Below are 18,363 nucleotides of genomic sequence, written 5' to 3'. Positions count from 1 at the left end.
TATTAGGGCCCTGTGCTGCTTGGAGTACACAGGCCCTGTAGACCTAGGGGTTGCTTAGCCCCAGCAGGATATATCTGGGTGCTTCTTATAGCCCAAAGCATAGAAAGTAGGCTCCCTTAGTCAGCCAAGCAAAGGGAGCAAAAAGGTTTGCCCAATTCCTCTCAACATTTACTGCCAGGATTGCTATGATAGAGAGCTTTATTGATTGGAGAGGGAAGACATAGGGAAGGAAAAACAAACCAAAAAGAATTTTGAAAGAAAACAGCCTTGAGCAAACCAGCATTGGCCCTTTTAGTACACATCTAGAACACTTAGATTTAAGTTACTGGCTACAATTCAGATAAATTACTTACAGCAACATCCAGAGGATTCTTGAGGTAATTCTTGGTTTAATTCTATGCCCAGAAGATATCCACCCCACTCCTGGGAAGACCAGAACGTCTGATTGGCTGTTGGGGCAGCGGCGGGAAATTCAAACTGCAGCCTTTAAAAGCCTCAGTTTGATGTAGCCCCCGGCATTCAGGAGCCAGAAGCAGGGAGGAGAGGAGGGATCCAGGCACACATGTGTCCCATTACCTGACCGAAGTGGAGGCAGATGCAGCAGCAGCAGCAGAGCCAGTAGTGGGGGCAGCATCAGCTGATCCCCCTAAGGTAAGTAGGCAGAGGGACTGGACACAGCTGAGCCAGATCTAGAGGGGAAGCCCCCCAGTTCCCTCTTAGCTGAGCCAGTAGGGAGCCACACTCCCGAGCTGAGCCACCTGAACAGAGCATGCAAACAGGCACACTCTGTAAGAGTGCTCCGGCAGGTGAGCAGAAAGGGCCAGAAGGGAGACTCCTGCTAGGTCAGGGCGAAGGCACTGCACTAAGCCATAAACAAGCAGCAACTCCTACAATGGTGTCGATGTGGAGTGCTGCTAGGGCCCCTGCTTGGGGGGCACAACCTACCCTGGGCTTGTCTGAGGCCTCCACCCAGACAGAGCCCATGGAGGGACTGGTGTCCCCCCACCCCCTGGCCTGTGGGAGTTGCCCCATCTGTCACCAGGACCCCTTGGCATGCGAGGTCTACTGCCTACCGAGAGCAAAGATTCAAGACATGAAGGGGATGATCCAGGCCATGATCCAGCCCACCAATTACTACCCCATGGTCCTAATCCATGTGGGAACTAATGATGCAGCCAGGAGAAGCCCTGATCACCTGATGGTAGACTACCACACTCTGGGGGGGGGGGTGCTGAAGGAGGTAGGTGCACAGGAAGTTTTCTCTTCTGTCCTACCAGTGAGCGGTCATGGAAGATGGCATGAGACATGCATCACAGAGACCAACTGGCGGCTTTGGGAATGGTGTCTCGAGGTGGGCTTTGGCTTCCTCGACAATGACCCCGCACATCACGACAAGAGACATGCTCAGATGGGATGAGCTCCACCTTTCCCCTAAAGGTAAGCATGTGTATTCTTCTAGGTTGGTGGATCTCCTCCAGCAGGCTTTAAACTAGGCTTGTTGGGGAAAGGGGAAGATGAGGGAGGAGGAAGCCTTGGACTGCCAAACCAAGCAACACACACAAGTACAACCCAGCCTACACCGATGAGCAGAACACATACACAGGTAAGCAACAGGGGCCAGGGCAATGCTGAGAGTAGGGGGCCAGTGCACACATCCTCAGGAGGCCTCAAATACCTCTACACAAACGCTCATAGTATAGGAAACAAGCAAGAGGAACTTACCCTCCTGCTAGCTGACACCAACCCAGACATAGTGGGGCTCACTGAAATGTGGTGGGACCCAACGCATGATTGGGCAGTGAATATCAAGGGCTATAGGCTGTACAGGAGGGATAGGACAGGGAGGAAAGGTGGGGACATGGCGCTCTACATTAAGGAGGAATACACATCCTCATCAATTAGCAAAGAGTCAGAGAAGGGACACTCTGAAGTGGTCTGAGTTAGAATACAAGGCGGTTGAGGGGAAAGAGACTTAATGGTGGGGATCTACTACAGACCACCCAACCAAGGGGAAGAGCTAGACCAGGAATTTTTAAGTTAGCTCACGGAGGTAGTTAGGTCAAAAGACGTGGTCATCATGGGTGCCCCGAACTTTCCAGACATCTGCTGGGAAGAGCAGTCAGCCAGGTCTGACCGCTTACATAGGTTCCTCACCAGAATGCAGGACCTCCATCTAACCCAGGAGGTGCACAGCCCCACCAGGGGAGATGCCTTGTTGGACCTGGTGCTGGCCACTGGTGACAACCTGGTGAGGGGGCTGCGGGTGCTCGACCACCTGGGTGATAGTGATCATCGCCTGCTGGAATTCACCATCCAGCGCAAGGTGGCAAAGGCCTGCAGCAAGGCAGCAGCCCTAGATTTCAGGAGGGCAGACTTCAATGAGCTAAGAAGAACTGTCGAGGAAACACTGAGGTCCCAGAGGGGAGGGGAGCCAGGTGTCCAAGAAAAGTGGTCACTCCTTAAGGGCACAATCCTCCAATCCCAAAGGGAAGTAATCCAAATACAGATCAAAGGGGGCAGGAGAGCACAAAAGCCCCCATGGCTCAACAAAAACATCCGGGAATGTCTCCTAGCTAAAAGGCAGGCGCACATCCATGGAAGGCAGGGGCCATCACCGAGGAGGATTATACTGCAGTTGCTCGGTGATGAAGGAGGGCAATCAGGAAAGCCAAGGCAGAGATGGAACTGGGATTAGCTTCCTGGATCAATGACAACAGGAAGTCCTTTTTTAAATACATAAGGGGCAAAGAGAAGGTTCCGGGTAACGTGAGGCCCGTGCAAGACATGCTAGGAAATTTGGTCATCTAATTGCGACAAAGCTAACCTATTTAATGACTTCTTTGCCTCCATTTTCCTGAGCAGGGACCAGAACAGCCACTCCCCCTCTGGGCCCCCCTTAAACACCAGGGGAGGTGCACCTAGGCCAAGGGTTAGTGAGGAACTAGTTAGGGAACTTCTGGAGGAACTGGATGTATTCAAATCAGCTGGTCCAGATGATCTCCACCCTACAGTACTGAGGGAATTAGCTGAGGTCATTACAGGACCCCTGGCACAGCTTTACAAGCATTCATGGTGCTCTGGTGGGATGCCAGAGGACTGGAAGAGGGCCAATGTGTTCCCATCTTCAAAAAGGGAGGAAGGAGGACCCGGGACACTATAGGCCAATTAGTCTTACCTCAATACTGGGTAAGCTTTTTGAGAGAATTATTCTGGCACACATCCACGAGGGGCCAGCAGGGGAGGTTATGCTTAGGGGAAACCAACACAGGTTCATTAGAGGCAGGTCCTGTCAGACCAACCTGGTGACCTTCTATGACCAGGGCACCAAATCCTTAGATGCAGGGGTAACAGTGGACATAGGCCTTCCGAAAGTCCAGGAAGACTCAATATAACGTCTCATGACGGTTATATTGCTGAACTGTATGATCCTGAATCTGCTCCACATGTTTGGGGCAGTTAGGCAGTTGAATGCCTTTGGACAGGTTCAAACACAACCACAGAAATGCTAGCGCAATACAGGGAGAAGATGAAAGTGAAACTGAGTTATTTCTATAACACATTTTTACTTAGAAATGCAGGCCTATTTACTGCCATAAAAGCGGGAAGGGGTGCTCTCGGGACTCTCGTGGACATTAATAATACTGCAATCCTTGACATTTTGAAAAATTCAGTGTTTCATCTGAGAAGAAATTAATGAAACCTTTTACTAAGCACCCAGATAGGAAGCAGGATTTGTTTAACTACCTTGTATAGCTGCAGAACAACAGTAGAGAAGCTGTGTAGAAGACTGATGGTGAGGTAGAAGTGTCCCACTACAAAGCTGGAAGTTTGTGAGCAAGTTTTGCATTGTGATAATCAGTGCTTCCTTGTTTTGTACAACAAAAGGAAGGACAAAACATTCCCTGATGGTAGGAAGTAGAAAGTTTTTGATTGACTAGTATACAAGGTGCTTCTACAGGGAACCTTCAGGAAACAGGGTAGGTGATGTTGTGGTGCTTCTGATTTGGGGGCAATGAATGCACTGGAACCAAGGAAAATGTTTTATTAGGAATTTATGTTATTGAGAGAAAAAATATACTTAATGGCGGTTTTTTCAGGTGAATTTTTCATCTTTAAAACCTTTATAGTATCATAGAAAGTTAGGGCTAGAAAGGACCTCACAAGGTCAGTCCAATTCCCTGCTCAAGCAGGATCATTCCCAACTAAACCACTTCAGTCAAGTTTGTCTAACCTGCTCTAAAAACATACAAATCTCCCAGGGCAGCTCGTTTGAATGTTTAACTGCCCTCATAGTAAGGAAGTTCTCCCTCATAACCAACCTAAATTTCCTCTGCTGCAATTTAAAACCATGGTTTCTTGTCCTTTCCCCTGTGGCCATAGAAAATAATCTGTCTCCATCCTTTTCACAACCATTTTTCAGGTATTTGAACACTGTTATTAATTCTCCTCTCAGTCTTCTCTTCTCCAGACTTAATAAACATAATTCTTTCAAGCCTTTCCCCTTTAGTCATGTTTCACAGGCCTCCAAGCATTTTTGCTTCTCCAAGTTGGATTCTTGCTAATCTGACTGCATCTTTCTTAAAGCAGAGGGCCAGACACTGGACCCAGTACCCTAGATAAAGCCTCACCAGGGCCAGATAGAGCAGATAAGAATATAGTAATTGCCATTTTTACTGGATCAGACCACACGTTCATCTTGCCCAATATTCTGCATCACACAGTGGCAGAGACCCATGCTAAAAGGGAAAAGGAACTGAGTATGACCAGGGATTTTTGCCCACTGTTCCTCTTTCACTTGCTGCCTCCAGTTTTTAAAGTATAGGAAGTTCTAATTCAGAGCCTGGATCACCTCATGTTTTTTAAGCAACGCTGCTGTTAATACAATCCACTATACTATTGGCTTTTATGTAAGAAGAGAACACATTAGGTTTATAGTCAGATTATGTGGCACTGTGACAACTAGATCCTTTTCTGCATTACTAACCAACCGATCTAACCAACAATTTCCCAGTCTGTATTTGTGCATGCAATTGTTCCATATCAAGTGCAAAACTTTGCATTTGGTCTTGCTGGATTTCATCCAATTGATTTTGGGCCCATTCTCCAGCATATTATTACCATTCCAAATCCTTTTCATAGACATTAGAGCTGGAAGGGAGCTTGGAAGATCATCAAGTCCAGCCTCCTAAGTGAAGTGCACTCAGACTAGCTTTTCCTATGCTTTTGGGCAGGGGTGGGAAATTATTTGGATCCACAGGCCACACAGGTAGTTCTGGGGATCTGCTGCCAGCCATCATCCCCCCTCCCTGCAACAACCCAGTGCCTGTTTGAACTGCAGCTCCCCACCACCACCAACAGCGCACAGCCCCAGCCCCAACACCAACTCACCATATGCCCACTCCAGACTTTCCCCAACTGCATAGCCCTGTGCTTACTCTGGACTAGCCACCCACACTGAGCAGAGGTAGTGGCCAGACAGAAGCTACTGCTTGGTGTGGAGGAAAGGCAGCCCTCCCCTTCACTGCTGCCAGGCCCTTCTTCCTGCAGCCACCTGGAGATTGTGCTGCCCTCCAGCTCCGTGCTACCATGCTGCCCTGCAGCTCCTCTCCACCACCATCACCATCACCACCACCTCTGGGCCACCCAGGGGGGCAGGGCAGGGCAGAGGAGCCCCTGAGTAACCTTGGCACAGGCTCTGGGAAGCTGCAGCAAGAAGATCCCAGCAGCAGCAAAGAGGAAGGTCTGCTTTTCCCCCATGCTGAGCAGCAGCTTCTGCCTGGCCACTGCCACTGCTGTTGTTGCTCAGGCATGAGGTGGGTCAGGGCTATGTGTGCAAGTCCCTATTGTACCACGGGTGCCTAGAAAGGCAGTCCAGCTGTGGAGCCACCCCAATCTCACTGTGTGCCCAGGGGGCAGTGGGCATGCCAAGGGCTGGATGGCATCTGGGTCAGGTGGTGCATTGATCTTCAGGATGCATGTCCTCCTACCAGGCCAAATTTCATAGGAATATTGAGAAGGTAGGCCAGCAGTGAGCAGGGTACATAGAGCAGGAGGCTGGGAGTGAAAGCTAGAGTAGGGTGATGAGGAGTTAACAAATTCATATCTTCTGCAGTTAAAATGTAAAAAAGGGGGTGGGGAAAGGCAATGACAGATGTAAAACAGCATAGAGGATTCACAGGTTTTGGAATGATAAAGTAATAGTGTGACCAGAGCTTAGCCAGAGGGGGTAACTTTAATACTAGTAAGCCACCACTGAAGAGATTAGTTTTTAATTTACTCTCCACTCTTTTAACACCCTGTTGAGGCTTAACAAATAAAAATACCTCTTTTCCTTTTCTACGCTGTGCTAACTTTGCTGGAATTCTGGCTTTGTAGCAACAGAAACCAACATCTTATCTCCCTCATTTCACTCTTGTTTGTGGAATTTTGCTGCATGATAAGCACTGCCTTTTTAATGTATGCTGTATAAATCCTTATGTGTGACAGCAATGTTATATTTAAGCACCATGTATTTGTGGGAAAGATCAAAGGTATGGCTCATAGTTGCTATTTGCACAGGGCTATAGTTGTCGCAGCTATCACAAACTGCTTACAATCATTGTGATATTTGACTTAAGTCTAACACTTTTACCTTTAGCATCAGTGGAAACTCAACTGCTAAAAAATTGCTCCAAATGTTAAGTATTGTATATTAGATTATGTCCTAAACAAACCAAGTTGCTCTATTGGTAAATCTACAAAATATCCATAAGCCTCAATTCTCATGGAAGGTCAACAGTACCCTATAATGAACATTTGAGATTGCCTGCACCCTCCCTGTTCAGGCATAATAAATGTGCATGCTCTCAGCTATTATTGCCTTACTGTTCTCTGAGAGGAAATCACTCCAGTGCCACTGATACTGATTGCTTCTTTTGTGACAAGTGCCAGCTTTTATAAAGTTTCTGGAATCTATTTTTCGTTCTACACAGCCACAAACCAAGATGAAAAATATTTAATAAATCACAGACAAGCTATCCAACGGGGCTGCACTTCCTTTTAACCAAAACGATGCTTTTGCCTACAAAGAAACCATTTATGTGGTCCTTTTCCATAATGTGTTTTAGTTAAGCCTTTCACTGCTGCTTATCATTATTCAAATATGTATCGTCAGTCTCCATCTTTCTATCAGAAACTTAAAGGAAATTTAATGCAGAGTTGATTATGTTAGTACATGCAGGACCTACACAATATGCTTCAGCTACTTCAAGAGCTTGTCTGAATACACTTCACTTTTAGAAGGTCAGATCAACCTTGAAGTGCAGCATTTATAATGAAATGTTCATTTGGATTGTCCAGGATTTAGTCTTCAAGTTGTCTGAAGTTATTCTCATCTGCCTTACGAAAATATTTCCATAGATGCAAAATTTAAAAATTCTCTGAGAAATGTATGACATATCTACATACTGAATATTTATCTTTGATTGAAGTTCCCTGGTTCTACCATCATATAAAAAATAGAACCAACTTAATGATACAAAGAAGTTTCTAATAAGACCAAAATGCTAAGCAATGACCCTTCTGGAAATCTCTCTCAATCCAAAGAACATCATGGTAACAGAAATTTAGCATTTCTAGCATATAGGTAAAAGGTGCTCTTTAATTAAACTCAAATTTCAAACACATAAAAAAGGATTGTATTACATATTACATTTCCAAAACAAAAGCAGTATTTAGAATCTATATCTGTAGTGTATAAGACAGCATAAGTAAACCCATGTCTGTATCTGAACCTACTGCATCACAACAGTGAGGGACAGTAGTCCTTATTACCACACCTACAAGCCCTCCAGCTAAACTTTCTTTTCAATCAGATGTTGTTCCATTCATATTGAGCAGATTAAACAGATTGGATCATTGAATTACATAAAAGGATAAATAGTCCTGGAAAGGAAATAAACTAAAGGAACTAGAAGAGTTGAGCTGCAAAATCTCTCAGGTACTATTATAGCAGATGGTAAATTGCCCAGACTCTTCTTTACAAACAAGTCTAAGACATTCAAAGCAGCTTCTACAAATTCTTACACCAGTAATAGATTATGGACTATCTTTGAAATGAACACAAAATACTTTATCCATGCAACATACCTTCTTAAATTAAACTTCATTCTGCTTAGTCTGCTCTCTCTGTATATCCATCCTACAGCAAGCAACAGCAAATCATATGCAAGTGAATTAATTAAGGTCGTAGAAAAAGGCCAGCCTATGAAACTTCATAGTATTTCCTTCATTAGTATTTTTTTCTATTATTGTAGGCACACTATCTTAACCTGTAGTCTCCTCAAATTTTATAAGATAAACAGGATTAGTTTATGGCTTTGATGGAAGACTGCATGTAAAAATTCAGCACTGCACTGCAGGAAGTCAAATTGACAATCCAGCTGCCTTGACTCATGAATAAGCTGCTCTTCCAATACCATGCTAAGGAGCCACTGTTGTCTTCAGAAGGAAGTTGGAAATCACAGACCCTGGACCTGTTGTTACTCTGAATCCCAAGGCACTTTTCAAATATTAACTTCCACACCCTATCTATCTATCTTCAGTAAACACATTGGAGTATACACCCACACTAGGGGTGGGCGGAAAAATAGGAATTCTTCTTTATGACAAATGTTAAGGTTTAGAAATTTGTTTTTTGTCTAACAGAACAAAAACTTTATCTTTGAATGATTTTTCAGGAAAAGAAAAAGTAACCCACTCCAGAAGAGGCATAGCCCAGTAGTCAGGACACTCAACTGGAATGTGGGAAACCCAGGAAAATATCCTGGAGAGGATGTCATAGTGGACTGAAGAATAAAGTTGCAGATATGTAGCTCCCTGGAGCCAAAGTTCAAATTAAACCAGGTGACTTGGTCCTTCACCCTAAAAATAGATAACATGAATTCCATTTTGTCTACCATTTGCTAGTTTCAAACAGACCACAAAATGGAAATCGTTGTGCTCTCTGGGAACATTAAAGGCCATTAGTCTAATTCCCATTAGATACATGTGTTTCTCCAATTCCCTTTCCATCTACAAATAATTGGTGGCTTTTCCACCCAAACTGCTGAATTACTTTCCCACCCTCCATGATCATTATTAAGTCAGATTGTCAGGGCAGACTGGGCGCACTTGCCCTCTCGCTGTCCATTCTTTGCTGCTCTGAAAGAATAAGAATTCAGTCACCAGCAAGAGCCATTTGGTTCCATTCGTAGTTACCACTGAATTTGTTTAAACCAATGTTAAGAAATGACAAATTTCATTCTTCTAGTCTGGTTTCTCTTCATTGCATATAAATCTTTCTTCACTTTCAATAGATTCTGTGTTTAGTATGCTCCTGGCCTTCTGTGCCAGATGAAATTTCTGGATGTATTTAAGTCACTGCCACATATAGAGCACTTTGCAGCAATCAAGTCCTGAGATGCAAGGCATGGATTATGACATCAAAAAGAGAGAGAGAGAAAGAGAGAGAGATGCAATCTCACAACCAACCATAGATGAAATTCTTATCAGAATGCTGCTGCTGTATGACCATCCTCCCCAGCTGTGATCCAACAATATTCCTAGATTGCTAAGTAGGGTTCTAGCACCTGGTGCTGGGGTTGCTTAGAAATGCAGAAATTATGGGGTCTGAGAGCCCTGCATTCCTAGTAAATATACAAAGAACTGCTTGCTTAGCATCTTCTGTATCTTGACACTTCTGAATGCCAAGTTTGTAGATGGTGAAGCCATCTTCACTTCAGCTTCAATTTGGCCACTGAATAATAGAATGGCCCATAAACCAATGTGTTGTCCTTCTTATTAGAAGGAAGTGTGCTCTTCAAAGAGGGTCAAGACCACTCTGCTGAAGTCTAATAGGATTATTCAAGTTTCAGCTAGAAGTTATAATGCTCTTTCCTATAGGCAATTTAAAAAGAAAATTCCAGCACAGATGAGGAACAAATACACTCTAATGGTATACCCCCTTCCCATCATAAAAAAACCCTTTAAGACTTTAATAATTCAGCTTTGTTTTAATTGAAAAACCAAAATAAAATAGCTTTTCTTTATAAAATAAGCTAACCAGATTCTTAAGAACAGGGTTTTTCAACTTCTGGGTGACCAGGAGCTACGCACCACACAGGTAGTCAGCCCCAAACATACCACATGTACTGCATGTGTACGGGCCACATGAGTTATCTGGAAATTGCACTCTGTGCCACCCCCAACATGAGCACCATAAGCCCCACCCCACCACTGCTTCCACATGAGCCCCTTTGCTGTTACCACTGCAATCCCCTTCCCTCATGCTGCTGTCACACAAGTCCCCTGCTAATGCAATAAGTGTGGGCAATAAACTCACCAGGCCTCCCACCAAGTTGCCCTTCACCTCTCCTCAGGGACCCCAGCCGTTGCCACCACAGTATCCAGAGCAATGGGAGAAGTGGTGGTCAAGCAGGAGCTGGGGGTGGTGCTCACTGTGGCTCATATGCATCCCATAGACTGTCAGTTGAAAAGCTCTGATACAGAATAAACCCAGTATGCACCTGCAGAACGGTAATAATGTTTACTCTAATTCTTGCAACTGAATTAGCTTTATTTAGATGACAATATTAAGAATTCGTCAGGATTCTTGGATTAAAAGCTTGACCAGTATACCATTTATTAACCATAATCATGAACTCACTTAAAATACCTTTTTAAATGTGTGAATATCTCTCAGACAACTGAACTCTGAAGTTTCACATATAGAAAATAAGTGGTACAGTGGCACAATAACCATCAATATTGTCTGACCTTAATTAAGCCTTTTCTCTTTGCCTATATACATACCCACATAGAAACTGGAAGCTGATACCAAGTACAACACCGAACTAGCCATACCATTTTAGTTACAGTGAAGAAAAAGAAAAATCAAACATTGTAAGTTAATAAAATCTCTAATGAAGGCTTAATGTACAATTCTGACAGCCCAATGCAATAGGGCTGTGCGAATAGGCACCGTTCTGACTTGCATTTCGACATTTCAATGGAACAGTATTTTGTTCTGAGTTTCATTTCATTCAAAACCACAGTTCCATTTTGTTTCACTGTTTTGCAAAACTGTTTTTCTGTTTCGATGCTGTTTCAACCTTTCATCCATAGGCTATTATGGGGAAGCATGAAACTGCCTATAACTTTGTCATTTCTTGCCTGATTTGGATGAAAGTTGAAGAGATGATAGCCCATTATGAGTCCATGAAGCCTGCCATGTTTCAAGGAGACAGGTACAGAGGTTTCTGGGAAACTACACCTCAGGCTGCTGACAGACAAAACTTGTGACATGGGTGACTGTGTCTGTGGTAGGGTATGCCCTCACTGGTGCTGGGGCATCTACATGACACTATACTGTCTCATGCCGGTCCACCACTTTAAATAACAACAGGTAAATAATAACTTAGTGAGACAAAACCCACAAAATCCTTCATGTTAAGAGCTGGCAAGACCTGGGTGAGGCAAGTGAGGCGGAGGTGCCATCAGTAGCACCAGCAGCATCTCAGGCAGCCAAACTGTCACAGAGCCTTTCTTTTTATAAAATAATTGAAAGGAAGAAGTTCAGATGTCGTGTTGGATATATAAATGATGTGTTACTTGTGGTATGTGATGGGTTATGTTGTGTTTTTTATGTTTATATGTCTATTATTTTTTTAAAAACCTGAATAGGTAAATAAATATATCTTAGCAAAAATTTTGGGTTGAAAAACCCTTTGTCAAACCAGTTTTCACAGCTGGGTCTCTGAACTTCACTTCACCAGCCTTCTAGGTATAGAAACTCATGGACTCAGTATAGATATTGGAATTCTGACACATTACAACCTGCTGGACACCTGACATCTGACTCCCCAGGGACCTCTCCACTTTTACCTGCACTGCTACATTCCTCTTCCCCACCCCCACCCTGCCCCCCAGCCTGTTCCTCATCCCCTGACACCTCCATTTCCATTTTCACTGCCTGACTTTCTTGCCTGCATTTCGTGCCAGCCTCTGGCTTCTTTACTATTCCTTCCATCCAGGAACAGCACACAGACACACCAACTGCAAGAGCATACTCAGCTTAACAAAGGATTTTTCAACCCAAAAGCTGGTATCCCAGACAGCTAAGCTGAGCTCACCTGGAACCTCACAACTCCACTGCAACCAGCAAGCCTCAGGCCTGTCAAAGACATGACAGGTCTGGGCTTTCTCCAGCCAGGACTCTGTGCATGCGTGCAGTAGCTGGAGGTTACCTCCTACCCATCTTTCACCAGGAGGATCCTGGGTCCTGGCATTTATGGGGATACTGCACTGCCAGCAGTCCCACCAGGCCTCCCTGACCCTGGAAGAGTGCAGTTTTAGTGGTCATGCCCAGTACCTGGGGCCTCATTTTTCCCAACAGCCCCAGCCCATACCTCCCAATTCATCCTGGCATGGAAGCTCATCAGGAACGTTCTTCCCCAGCTGGCTGCTGACACAGTGAGTGCCCACTTCAGCTCTGAGAGCGGGGCATTAAATGGCTTTTAAAAAATGAAAAAAGTAAATAGGTGTAGAGGGAGTAAAGAGGGTGGCATTAACTCCATCTGCACCTGGAGCTTGGGGAACCTCAGCAGAGGGAGGTTCAACTTCAGAAACACCAGCTGCTCCACCAAACCAGGATCCAAGCAAGTGTGGTGGGGTGTCACTACATCCCCAGCAATACTGAACACCCTCTCACTTGGAACACTGGTGGACAGGACAGGTGCTCATGGGCAACCATGGCCAGATCCAGCCACATCTGGCTGTGGCTTGCTCAGTAGGCCAAGGGCTGACACAGTAGTGGCTCTATATCCTTGGTCAGATAGGAAGCACCAAGGCCTGAGTGCTATCTGCCTGATGGCGGGGTCTGGTGCCTCTGTTGGCAGCACCTCTGGTGGAGGAGGAGACCAGCTGGTTGATGACATGCTAGCATGGGACAGTGGATCCCCTTCTTCTACGTCCCCCCACCCCCCATTTTGCATCCCTGACTCTCTTCCACAGCACCTCCATCCACTGATTCAGGGTGTGGCTGCTGCATACGCTGCCCTTCACCCTCAGGTCACACATGGCAGTCAGCACATGAACTGTACTGGACCACAACAGGCCATACTGGACTGTTTCCTGATGCTCTCCATCAGCTATTTCTCCAGTGCCTGGACATCTGGTGACAGTGACCTGCCCCAGCCAAGAACACTGATCCCCTGGAAGCTCTCCATTTGGCTCTGAAGTTCCCTCACTATGGGGATCACCTGGATAAGGAGGGCATCACCAGTTCTGAGAGTCTCAGTGGCCTTAAGGAAGGGCCTGAAGACCACCAAGATCTGGGGGATGGTATCCCACTCAGCTCTGTTAAAGGGACTGCTGATCTCAATTTCCCTGAGCAAGGCCATCTCATGGATGGCCTTCTGTTGTTTCACCAGACTGTCAAGCATGAGGTATGTGGAGTTCTACCAAGTCTCCACTTTCTGCATGATTTTATGCTGCAGGATGATCAGCTTTGTTTGTTTGTCCCATAGCACCTTGGCCCCCTTGATGCTCCAGTGGAAGTAGCCTGCCACCTTCCTGCAGTTCAAAATAAGCTTGCTGGTGGTGCAGCCTTGTCCCATTCCAAGGCATCCCTGACAATTAGGTGCAACTTGTGTGCCACACAAAGTTGGCATCATGGACCACCTTGGCCATATTGGACCCATTGTCAGTGACCATGAACCCATGCGTGAGCTCTCCCTGCTCAGCAAGCCACCCTTGCACCAAGCAGTTCATTGCCTCCATGATCTCAGTTGCTGAGTGGGACACATCCATCACCTTGGTTTGAAAGAGAGCCCACTGATGGCCTGATTGGTCGCACCAGTGCCCTGTGAGGGAGACATAGGCATGATCTCTACCCTGGCTGCTCCAGATGTCCGAAGTGAAGTGTAAGGTCACCTGTGGCCCTGCTTTGTGCAGCTCCTCCCTTAAGTACTCCCTGCATGTCTCATACAGGAAGGGCACCACCATCCCGCTGAAAGTGGTGCATGTAGGAAGGTGATAGGATGGGGCCATGAGCTCCATGAGCTGCCTGAACCCTGGCTGCTCAACTAAGAAGAAGGGATGGCTGTCGACAGCAAACATCTCCCAATGCTCTGGATGATCTTGCTCGCCCTTGCAATGCACCCCCCTTTCTGTCAACATTTCCCCCACTGTTCCAAGGTGGCCTGCCTCTGCCTTGGGAGGATGGGGGCTTTCAGAATGAGAGGGGGACTTCCCTTTGGGCATGCTCCCGCTGGTGCCACGTTGAGAAGGAGCAAGGGCAAGGAGGTGGTGCCTGCAGAGATTCATCAGCATCCCTGTGATGCTCCCTTGGCCCAGTGGATTCTGTCTTGGCAGTGCAGGCAGATAGCACATGTGGGATCATCTGCCAGCTTAAAATGATTTCAGACCACACTGCAACCTGACTGCATGGTGGTCACTATTACTGAGCAGCCCTGCAGAAATTACCGCTTGAACCAAAAGCTGGACACAGTTTAAGGCTAAACCTAAGTAACACCTCCTCTTGTGCATTCCAGGACTAATTATTCAAAAAAGCAATCATTTTTGTGGTGCGTTTATTAGAGGGGGATCATCAACTCCAGTCTCTCTTCATTTGTGTGTGCTGGGATCTGAGGAAGCCCTACCTCTGAAGCGATATGAGCTGTTCCACTGTTCCTCACATACAAACTAGGTGTGAGAAGCCACTGACGTAACACCAAGTTCTTAGAACCAGAATATACAAAGCAAGAAAAAAAATCTCCAAAAGGAGAGGCAGGCAGCCATATTAGAAACATATTTGAATTGCAGGAAACAGCTCAGGATATATAATTAAGCATTTATACAGCCCTCCAGAAAAGTTTCTGCCTGAGCTGTGTACCCAACAGCAGAGCATCACAGCATTCAACAAAGCTGCTTCTAGAACCTAATAAAGTCTTACAGCTCTAGTGGGAATGAAAGTGGAGAGCTAGCTGAAAAAGTTGGTAAGTGGCTAGATACTGCAAGAGTCTGTGAGGAACATGGACAGCGAGTGAGGAAGACAATGCCAGCCTGGTCTCGCATTCTTAGAAGGTACTGTTAACATAATGGGCTAAAAATACCAGGATTCAGAGCACGCCTGTGAATTCTCTGCCTTCCTTTTCAGCAACTACATCCTAAGAAAATATTTCAAAGTATAATTATCATCCCCTTTCTTTTACATTCTGTTATAGTAGAATAGTGAGAACTACTTTAGAATTGGAGAATATCAGCAGCATCCCATTTAAAAACCAGTGTATTAGCTTCAGCTTTGTACTTGATAGTTAATTTCTACAGAAAGTGTTTGCTATTTTGTACCCTTCCACAAAAGCAAAATGCTATAAAAACAAGAAAAAGTTTGTTTGCAATCTGATATTATTAGTATATTACAGTCAGGAAACCCAGTATCTCCAGTCTCCATGGGAAATATCCATCCCATGACACATTTATTCATTTGCTTATTTTTTTCAAAAGGATGGAGCATGTTCCTAGGTTTTGAAGATCTAAAAGAATCATCTATCCATCCTATTAGGAACACTTTGATTGGATGGCCCCTTACTTACAATTATTTTTCAACACCTATCAGTTATTAAAGTTTTGTGTTCGTTTTGCATAGTGTTACAATTTAACACCAGAATATTGTGTAGTATTAAATCAAATACCTTCAAAAATCTAAATGTATTATATTAACATTATTTCCACTATCAAATCAAATTTGTACTGCATCATAAAAATGAGCTTCTTTATCCATAAAGCTTATTTAATTGACACTAATAATGTTTTGCATTTTACTCTTTGCACACTACATTTGCCCTTCCCAGATTTTATAGTCATAAACACACACACACACACTTTTCTTTTCTTTCTTTTACTGACCAGTAACAGAACCAGAAATGGTCCATGCTTTGGCAGACAATAGGAAGGATCACCATGAGACAGTTTTCATGTACAATAATTGTCCATAACCCTGGGGAGCTTGTTAAAGTTGGGCACAAACAAATATCAGGCTGAAACTGAAGTGTACTTAAAGATCTTTGGCTGTCTCCCTGACTATCCATTGACTATCTGGTTTTAGATCTGTGCTGTTTGTCTAACCTTAACAAAGCCCTCTTAAGTAAAGCTCCACAAATTGCTCATTGATCCTTAACTTTCACCTATCTGTTCCAGAAGCCATACTTTTCCTGCTGTGACCTCTCTACTGTTTTCAGATCAGTAACCAGCTATACCAAGATAAGAGCGTTTTCAACAACCATTGTTACTATGCTAGTGAATATAGCAGTTAACAGTTCTTTTCAGTCAGACTTTTTAAAGTCATTAATTTTATCAGAGCTTCTTTGCATTCTGTTCCTCCCAGCATACTAACTAGGAGTGTACATTCTTTTCAACTGTATCTCACTACACAAAATTAGAAGACACTCCCATATCACATTTATTCAAGTTCATCCTCCTCTGCCATTATCTTCAGTGACAAATTGACAGAGCTTAGATTTTATTGTTTTTGTTGTGTCAGTAACACAATGGAAGACTAGGGCTGGATTTTTCAAGGGAACATGAAGGAGCTATTGAAATGCTTTGCAAGCCAGCTGTTTAACTTCCATATGGTGTTTGACAAAAAAAACTACATGATCCTTGATGGGATATTAACAAGTACTGAGTCACATTAGACGGTGCAGTAAAGCACCATCATCTCATACTATATACACTACCCTATTATTTAAAGCATCGGGACATAGACATTTGTATATAGGCACTTCCTACACGCACACACACGCACACACACACCCCCAACACCCCTACCTTTATGTAGTATGTTGTGTACTATGTACAAGTGTAGTCTTCTGCCAGAAACTAGCTCATCATAATTTTATACTACTAACTTATTATTTAAAGCATTTATACATAGGTACAAAGGCTATGTCCCAATCAACGAAAGTCTGTTCAGTTCACTTGTGTTCTAACTTATAGAGCTTTAAGTAAAGCACAATAGTTAGAGCAGTTCTGCCAAGCACTTTTTAAATATCTGTACTTAGCTGTATTTCTGAGGAGTGGGGCAATGTGTGAAAGAGATCTGGTTTAGGGACTAAGTACAAGATTGAGAGTTGCTTACCCGGGGTGCTATTTACAATCTCTACAATTAATATATTTGCTTCTCTTTCTCCCAGTGACAAGTTCAATGACAAAATGGGTGTGAATGGATCCAAAAGAACCATGTCTAGCTACTCAGCAGTGCGCACAAAACAAATATTCCCATTCCATTTACTAATGTGGTCTCAGGGTACAAAACAGACATCACTTCTGTCCCAGGAGAAAAGGGTTTCTCCCAGGACTAATATGTGATTTTTAGGGTACTTATCTCATGAACGTTCTTTAGATTTGTCCTAGGACAACAGGCATAAACATCTGAATAGTTTGTTCCAGAACAAAGTGCACATGAACAGTTGTGCCAGGACTGCATCACTGAATCCATGGCAGAAAAGTAACACTACATTTAGCCACTCACTGAAACCCCAGTTGGAAGACTGATGTATGCACATGCCAATCCAAGGACTCTTCAGTTCTGGGGCAAGTTGTGTCTGAATTTGTCCCGGGACAAGTGCAACATATTTTTATAATGCTAGAACTCTAATTTTTTACTCAAATGTCCTACACTGAACACTAACAAAAATAATAATAATGTAACCCCATTTTTCTCTTTCAGGGACATGAGTTTGAGACAAGAAACATGAAACATTATTGGCAAGGAATAACCCCATCACCTAAGATTTTATGACATATGAACCGCTTTCCAGAATTACTCTGCTACTTCTTCCCTTTGGTCCTTGAAGATCATGTATACATATTACTAGGAGTTTTAGAAACTGGGGAAGAAAATTGGGCTATTTTTCTCTGACTGGATATTCACCTTGTGCATTAAAGGTTACATCAGAAAAGGAAAGAAACAGAGACTGTAATAAGCTTGTTGGAGTTTCCTATAAATGGGGCTTTGCCTTCCTTGCATAAATATTACACCAACTGAAGCCCATAGTACTGCCATTTTCAACAAACTCTGCTTCCCTTTTCCCCCACCAATTACACTTTTATTCCATGTGGTGTCTACTACTAAATCTTTGATACCTTCATTTAGTCCCATGAACCAGAACCCTAACTGGTATTTGCACTCTAAATCATTCTTTTCCCCTACTCCCCCACAGAAAGATTGATGTACTTTGCCTTGTAGATACCCCTTTATACTTCACACTAGCTAGCACAAACTGAATATTACAGCTAAAAATGGCAAAGAAAAACTTTTAGGATTGCTGTACATTGAGCTACTTG

At 44.1% G+C, this 18,363-nt stretch overlaps 1 long non-coding RNA gene across 1 annotated transcript; it reads left to right on the top strand.

Annotated features, from left to right (window-relative positions):
- The first annotated feature begins 548 nt into the window (after window positions 1-548).
- On the top strand, window positions 549-17,797 carry LOC149859868 (uncharacterized). The gene is made up of 3 exons (XR_016443657.1): window positions 549-651; window positions 1,278-1,437; window positions 17,747-17,797. It is a non-coding gene; the product is annotated as an uncharacterized LOC149859868 (long non-coding RNA).
- Window positions 17,798-18,363: the final 566 nt, after the last annotated feature.

This window comes from Crocodylus siamensis, chromosome 7 (genome assembly GCF_052110815.1).
Source record: "Crocodylus siamensis isolate JL-2025a chromosome 7, ASM5211081v1, whole genome shotgun sequence".
Classification (NCBI taxonomy): Eukaryota; Metazoa; Chordata; order Crocodylia; family Crocodylidae; genus Crocodylus; species Crocodylus siamensis.
The sequence above is the reverse complement of the archived record's forward strand: the minus strand, read 5'-3'. Positions and strand labels throughout refer to the sequence as shown.